We start from the raw sequence: 8,388 nt of genomic DNA on the forward strand, positions 1-8,388 counted from the left end.
GAAAATACACACACAGTAATCTTGGATATATTTGGTTAGACCAAAGAGAAAAAAATTTAAATAATTTGCTGTAGCTATTAAAAGATAGAAAATTAACTATTATATCACTCTGATCAATGTTTGTTCCAGAGAACTATATTTTCCCAGTACTATCAGATAAGGGCAATTTATGCCTTTGGGAAAATTCTAGGCAACCAGATCTTACATTTTATGTATTGCTACTTATTGGAATGAAAAATTTGTGGAAGAAACCAGAGCCTTGCTGGGAAGGGAAGATATGAAGGGGGATACTAAACTGTGCTCAGAAATCACTCTTAGCTTTATGCTCAGGGTGAGCAAGGGGTAAAAACTGTAACTTTTCATGTTTAAGAAAATGATATATATTGTACTATCTCTTCAACATCTTCCAGAACATTTTTAAAATCAGATTATGTTGCAATTTTCTATTAGCAATGAAAAGTAAATTGCACTTAACACTTGCAATCAGATAATTAATTTTCAGAATTAGTGTAAAATTAAAATGCAAATCTTCTATTCAAATAGCATAGAAATAGTGCCATAGGGGCTTACAAGGCATTTGCTTTGCACATGGCTGCCAGGAAGGAGTAAGCCTGAGCATAATTGAATATGGCAAAAAAAATAAATAAATAAAGCAAAACAAAACAAAACAAAGATAGTACTAAAATATAAAAATTTTCCTGTCTCCTGTGGTCACTCACCTTGCCCTGTCAGGTTTTTTATTTGCTGTAATTCAAAACAATTTTAACTAATAAAAGCTTGACTTAATTACGAATGGATATTACTATCTGCTTTGAATTATCCAATGTCAAATTTAGATGTAACTTATACCTGGAATTAAAAAATATTAAATCTTTACTTTATGTTTCTTAGATGCATGTCTTTCCTTTGTATTATGACAGTATAACACAACATAGAGCTAACTTAAACAAATTTTATTTGATTTTTATATGAATACAAATATTTATCAAACTCTCTGCTTTTAGTTTACTGATGATTAACTGAAGACCAAAAATTAAAGAAGCTATAGATACCCTATATTCTCCTTTCCTTTCATGCCATCATTTTCAGAACAAATAATTAATATACAGAATTCATATTCACAAGAAAATATATGATACATTTTGTTGGAAACTAGGCTTTTTAGAGTTCCATTGCTTGCTTTCTTCTTTTCAAAACAAGGCATTGTGCAAGCAAAAAGGTATGACTTCTGAGGTCTGTCAGAACTTCTGTTTACTGTTATAGGCAATGAACATTTACTTTGTTCTGCTATTAGTCTCACTGAACTCCAACATATTTTGAGATCAATAGAGTATTGTTTTCACAGGATAGCAAAAAAAGGCTTATTATATGCAGATTGGGCAGCAAGGAATAATAGCTGCATCTACCTAGTTTCTGTTGTCCATTAGCTTCACTTACAAAGTACAAGTTCAAAAACAAAATTATAAATTTCAAGATGCCAACAACAAAAATTAATTCAAGGCTATGTTGTTTTACAGCACGAAGTGATTCATTTCCTTTCTGTTTTCACTCATGGAGAATAAAAAAAAGAAAAAGAAATTTTTTGGAATTAGAAAAGGTTGCAATAATGGAAGCAGCAATTTGGGGTTTTATCAAACAAGGACTTTGGTAATTAGTAAGGTCGGTAAATTTTAATGAGACACAAAAAACATTTATAGTTTTATTTTAATTTAACATCTTCATAGATATCATGTAATCTATTTAGAAATTATTTTGTCTCCCATTTCCACTTGAAAAATAGCACTGAAAGTACAGGACCTTAATATATTCCCATCTGTTTATCTCTGCTTCCCCTTGTTTTTTTTGGTTTTTTTTGTTTGTTTGTTTTTGTTTTGTTTTGTTTTGGTTTTTGGGCCACACCCGGTGGGACGCCGGGGGATCGAACCGCGGTCCGTCCGAGGCTAGCGCAGGCAAGGCAGGCACCTTACTTCTAGCGCCACCGCCCGGTCCCTGCTTCCCCTTGTTTGGAGAGTGCTGTTTCCTCCTTAAAGATGCCTTTAGTCTCAATGTCATGGAGTGTTTTACCTATGTGTTATTCTATATACCTTATGGTTTCAAACTTGATATCAAGATCTTTAATCCATTTGGATTTTACCTTCATACATGGTGTTTGCTGGGGGTCTGAGTTCATTTTTTTGTAAGTGGCCAACCAGCTGTACCAACACCACTTGTGAAGAGGCTTTCCTTGCTCCATTTAGGATTTTTAGCTCTTTTATAAAAAATTAGGTGATTGTATGTCTGGGGAACATTCTCTGAGTACTCAAGCTCAAGTACTCATTGATCTGAGGGTCTGTCTTTTGATAACTATTGCTTTGTAATACAGTTTAAAATTGGGGAAAGTAATGCCTTCCATATTCCTTTTCCCAAGGATTGCTTTAGCTATTCGAGGGTGTTTATTGTTCCAAATAAATTTCAAAAGTGTTTGATTCACTTCTTTGAAGAATGTCATGGGTATCTTTAGAGGGATCGCATTAAATCTATACAATGCTTTGGGGAGTATTGCCATTGCAAGACAGGTATCTTATCTCCTGTACTAAATTACTCTGGTCCAAGTATAATTTTTAAATAATTTTTATTTTATTTTATCAAAGCACCTTTTTACAAAAGTTATTTACAAAACTTTATTTTTTATTATTTTTTATTTTAATCATAGTGGCTTACATATCGTTCTCAGTAATATTTTAGGTACATATTAACATTGAGTCAGGGGAATTCCCACCACCGAATTGTCCTCCCTCCACCCCAGGCTCCCATAGCCTCCACCTTCACCCCTGGGGCTGCTAGAATGAGTAGTCCTCTCTGTGCCTAGCTAACTACTTAGTGATCTTACAACTGTTTGGTCATGGTACCTCCATTGTATTCCCCTCTAATTGGGAGGTGGGACTATATAATTAAAGTTATGTGATTTTGTTTGAAGCATTTCCACTAAAGTCAGGAACTAGGCAAGGCTGTCCAGTCTCTCCACTCCTATTCAATATAATCTTAGAAGTCTTTGCAATAGCAATCCGACAAGAGAAGGGAATCAAAGGAATCCAAATTGGGAAAGAGGAACTCAAACTATCTCTTTTTGTGGATGATATGACGATACACATGGAAAACCCTAAAGAGTCTACAGTAAAACTCCTAGAAACAATTAACCAATACAGCAAAGTGGCTGGCTACAAATACACAAATACACAAAAGACAGTAGCGTTTCTCTTTACAAATAACGAAGTTATTTACAAAACTTTTTACAAAGTTATTTATAGTTGTTTAGACATAAAATGTTCCAACACTGATCCCATTCTTAGTGTCGACTTCCCTACACCAGTGTTCCCAAGTTCCATCTCACACCCCACCCCCCTGCCCTCTTGATAGGGGCCTTTTTAAGTTTGGTTGTTAAAGTTTGGGTCTCATGATTTTAGCATTTTTGACTTAGTGGTTTGGATATTTAGCTCTTCATAACACCACCAATGAATCCTCTTGATTCCTGCCCCCTATTAGCCCTACACTCTCTTATGTCTCCTCCCTATACTCTGAGCAAAGTGATCTAGACATTCCCCCTTTAAGCCAATGTATCCCCTCATCCTGTTATTCTAAACACTCTATATAAGTGATATCATGTTGTGTTTATCCATCTTCTGACTTGCTTCATTTAACATGATACATTCCAGTTCTCTCTCCATGTTGCAGCAAATTGCTTGATTTAGTCAACCCTTAGAGGTGTCTGTCATTCCATTGTGTGTAAATACCATATCTTCACAACTACTTACTCTCCTAATTTTTTTTAAAAGTTAGAATCTTTGACAAAATATTAGAATCTTTGACAAAAAATTATAAACTTTGATAAAAGAAAGCCTGTACAGACCTGTGTGGGGTGGGGAGAAAAGAAACTTGGATATTGGTCATGGGAATGTTGCACTGGTGAAGGATTTATATATATATATATATATATATATATATATATATATATATATATATATATATATATATGTATGTATACATACATATATATATATATGAAACATCAAAAAAGAGAAAAGAAAAGATAAGGCCTCCCAATTCTTACCACAGGCTGTGTTCTTTACACTGACTTATAGAAAGAGTACAATAAATGAGCCCCATATACACCTCAAACCAGGCCCTTTGCCTGGTCTGTAATGTGAATTGGGGGACAAAAAAAATTAGAATCTTTTGGGGCCAGAGAGATTTCATGGAGGTAGGGCATTTGCCTTACATGCAGAAAGACGGTGGTTCAAATCTCAGACATATGGTGCCCCTGTGCCTGTCAGGAACGATTTCTGAGCATAGAGCCAGGAGTAACCCCTGAGCGCATCCGGGTGTGTCCCAAACCTGCCCCCAAAATTAGAACCTTGCATTGCTATGAGAACACCAATTCAAGATTATTCTAATAAAAAAAAGATTATTCTAATAATATACACTTCTAATACTCTAATATAAAGTTTACTATTTATTCCTTCAACTCTAGAAATGATATTTTAAAAATATGCTCTTTATGTAAAGTTAAAAACATGACCTAAAAATATGGTATAAAACATATGGTAGCTTGCTCTGTGTTCTTCCTTGAAACCCATATTGCTCACTTATATATGCTTATATATGCTTCTTTACTTGCTTATTTCCACTCTGAGAAGCCTGTTTGCTCTCTTGAACACATTTTCCCACTTTTGTCTCCTTTCATATCTTTTTAAACAAGTTTTCATCAGCAAAAGCTACTGTGCTTCACTCAAAAAAAAAGCAGGAATTTATCTATTTATTGATATTTTATGTCTGGCCTATTAAGGTTAGAGTAGATTATTTTTATATGATGAGTCTAAAGTATATATGTACATTATTTATTTGGATGTCCAATTTATTTGTTGAAAATTCTTCTTCAGCTTCTTCAAATGCAATGGCTAACAGTCCAGCATTCAAGAATTCCAGTGATTTATTATTCAAGAATTTTTTTCTCTTTCACTTGTAATTCCTCTCAGTACATCATTATTATATTGAGCCTTTCTATCCTCAGAGGCTAAAAACATTGATAGATAGTAAGACTTCATATCAAGGCTATGTCACTTTTTATTATCAAATCACCTCTGTAACCAGTAAGCATTGTACATTAAGAATAAAGGTCAATATTGAATGCATTAATAAAAAATGTTAGAGATAACACATGTTGAATTAGCACAACTACAACTAAAGAGGACATACTGAGATGCACTTAATAACAAATCACACAAATAATTTGCTTAAGGAAATTTATTTGTATTAGAAAATTAAATATATATATCTAGAAATTACCTATCTCATTTATTTTTCCAATCTGCACTGTCATAAAAAAAAGTAGATAAATAAACACCTATTACCTGATCCCTTAATGCTGCAAATCATGTCTCAAACTCAACAAGACCACAGAGTGTGATGAAAAAGTGCCTTGGATTTCACACACACACACAAGGGTATCTCAACAGACTAAATTGGGGATGTGTATATTGCCTTTGTAACATGTTTAATATCTCTATAATAATGTATCTTAGGGTGTTTATTCCCAAACATAAAGGTAGCCTCCTCCATCACTTTTTTCCCTTTGATTACTTCTTTTTTATTTTTTTAATTCAATTTTCTTTTTTCTTTTATTATACATATTTTTTTTTCTCTTTAACCTCACCTGTTTTGATTCTGCTTGGAAGAAAAACCGAGAATAAAAGTCTTGCCTGGAATAAAAAAAGCTCAGGTCGAAACCAGAGCACAGAAATTGTGTAGCCTGTCATTCTTACCCCCAAATGCACCAGCAATATAATATGACACCATACGCTATTGTATAGGCACAGTAAAAAAAGGGGAAACCTTATGCACAAAAACAGATCTTATCTTGTAGGGATAAGGACTCATACTTTTTATAATACAAGGGCGCCTCCCACCTTGAACATGTGTCATGTGGAAACAACTCAGTTTCCATGAGATTGGACAGTGTTTGTCCAACCCCTATCCCCAGATCCCACTTGTAGAACTGATATAGTTCCCTGCTACAACACCAGGAACCAAACTCCCCTGGGAAATTCCTGACACCGCTTTGGTACCAACTTGCGCCAGTTCTGATATGACATTCAGACAACGAGGAAACGACAACAACTTGATCTAAGAGCAGGTTGTCCTATCACATCACCTAACGGTAAGATAAAATCAGAAGACAATTTGCCCTGTGATCTGTGCAAAAACCAAGAGCTCTAACTACAAGAGACTGACTTTGACAACCATGACTGGGCAGAAGATATAGTATAGTGTGTAAAACATTTGTCTTGCACAAGGCTGGCCTGGACTTGATCCCTGGAAACCTAAATAGTCCACTTAGCTCCTCAGAATTATTTCCTGAGTTCACAGCCAGGAGTAAGCTCTGAACACTGCCAGTTATATTAGTAGACTTTTGCTTTGGTATTGGCCTTCCAAAACCAAAGCAAAAGTCTACGAATATAATTTGATATAGACCTATTTATTTCTGATTTTGTTTTCTTGCCAGTGGGACTATATCATTAAAAACTAGACTGAAACTCAGTATCTTGGAGTTCTGCCTAGATAATTTTGGTGTATTTTATAGAATTCTTTTGATATCAGGGCCTTTAATTCATTATGAATTAACAGAATGTAACTTTTAAAATGTAACTTTTAAGTTAATATTTATTTTATAGGAATGTTTTCCAAATTTATCTCAAAGTTGGATTCCTGTAAGTAGCAACAATTTTACTACTTCTATTTCTTCTCATTCTATAATCCCAAAATAATTATTGTTCATTGCCATGCAGTACTATAAATGAACTGCCTTGCATTAAAATTTTTTTTATCTATTTGCTCTTCTCATTGTATGTATTTCACCATCATACTTTCCAGTTTATGGGTTCTACTATCTGTCATGTTTACTTTTAAACCCCTCTACTGCCTGAAAAGGTTCTGTATTGTAAGTTCATTATTTTTGTTTGTAGCTCTTTGTTTTTCATTTCAGTGTTAAGTATGGAATAAGAGTCTAATATACACAAGGCAAATGCTCTCCCACTGAACCATATTCCGAGTTGTTTGCAGGTTTTAATGAAACTGATGTACTACCTACTATACAAAAAGGTCACTTTTTTGCAGCTGTTTAATGATATCTCTTGTTATACAATTTGCAGTTTCTCTACTGTTTTTCTATTAATATTGTTATAAGTATTATTTTATGTTCTTCTTCCAACAGGCCACTTTTGGTTATTGCTCCACCTTTTGTGATATTTTCCTGTTTCATCATTTTATTTAACCTGACGTCTGTTTTTGTTTTTTAGATCACATCTGGTGGCACTCAGGGGTTACTCCTGGCTCTCAGCTCAGAAGAAGACCATAAGGGATGCCAGGATTCGAACCACTGTTAGTCCTGGGTTGGCTGCTTGCAAGGCAAACACCCTACCACTATGATATCTCTTCAACCCTAACCTGATGTCTTAACTATTGTAGTGACCAACATTTTAGCCTAAGCAGTCTGAGAGAGAAGAGAGGGGGGGAGGGAGAGAGAGAGAGAGAGACACAGAGAGAGAAGAGAGAGAGAGAGAGAGAGAGAGAGAGAGAGAGAGAGAGAGAGAGAGAGAGAGAGAGAGAACAAGTTGCATCTTGCTGATGCTGTCAGACCCAACTCAACCCAGCAAGGAAAGGGTTGGAGAGGATACTAGGCTCTCATGTGGTATTAACCTGCCCCCCACAATACCCAAGTGCCAGCGACTACCTTTTTATACTTAAGGCAGTTATCTGTTATAGGGAGTCTGTCCCAGTCCACTTGGCCTGCCCCAATTCAATTGTCTTTTGGGGGTGTCACCCCTTAAAGATACATTGATAGTAATTTCCTTAAATATATTAACAAACTACTGAATGTTAAGTTTAGGCTAATATATATCTGTGTTACCTGGCTTGGTTTTATAGATTTATATAATTTTTGTAGGCCAAAAGATATAATCCTAAAATAAAAATGCAAGATACTATTGTATCTGTTGACTTATATCAATCAACAAATTGACAGAGAAGGGTGATGTCTGGAGTCTTTCTTTCCTATAGGTTCTACCAAAATCTAAGCTTTCCTATAGGAAATCTTTCTCCTAATAAAAATAAAATCCCAAGGTCAGGAAAGCCCACTGATTAAACAAACTTAGCTTAGTTTAAATTCTGTGGACTGTGAATGTGCAGCCAAAAAGGAAATTACTTCTTAAGGCAGAACAGATTACCCAAATTTCAATGCTATACATTAAGCTACTTGCTGGCTGCATATCACTCTATGGCCACAGCTATGTAAGTAACCCAGATTTTGTTCTTAGTACATGAGTGTATATTAAAGAACGGCCCCTGTGATGAGAG

General features: G+C 34.9%; 1 non-coding gene across 1 annotated transcript; it reads left to right on the plus strand.

Annotated features, from left to right (window-relative positions):
- Window positions 1-4,070: 4,070 nt before the first annotated feature.
- LOC126031992 (small nucleolar RNA SNORA51) lies at window positions 4,071-4,198 on the plus strand. The gene has a single exon (XR_007503794.1). It is a non-coding gene; the product is annotated as a small nucleolar RNA SNORA51 (small nucleolar RNA).
- Window positions 4,199-8,388: the final 4,190 nt, after the last annotated feature.

This window comes from Suncus etruscus, chromosome 15 (assembly GCF_024139225.1).
Source record: "Suncus etruscus isolate mSunEtr1 chromosome 15, mSunEtr1.pri.cur, whole genome shotgun sequence".
In the NCBI taxonomy this organism is placed as follows: Eukaryota; Metazoa; Chordata; class Mammalia; order Eulipotyphla; family Soricidae; genus Suncus; species Suncus etruscus.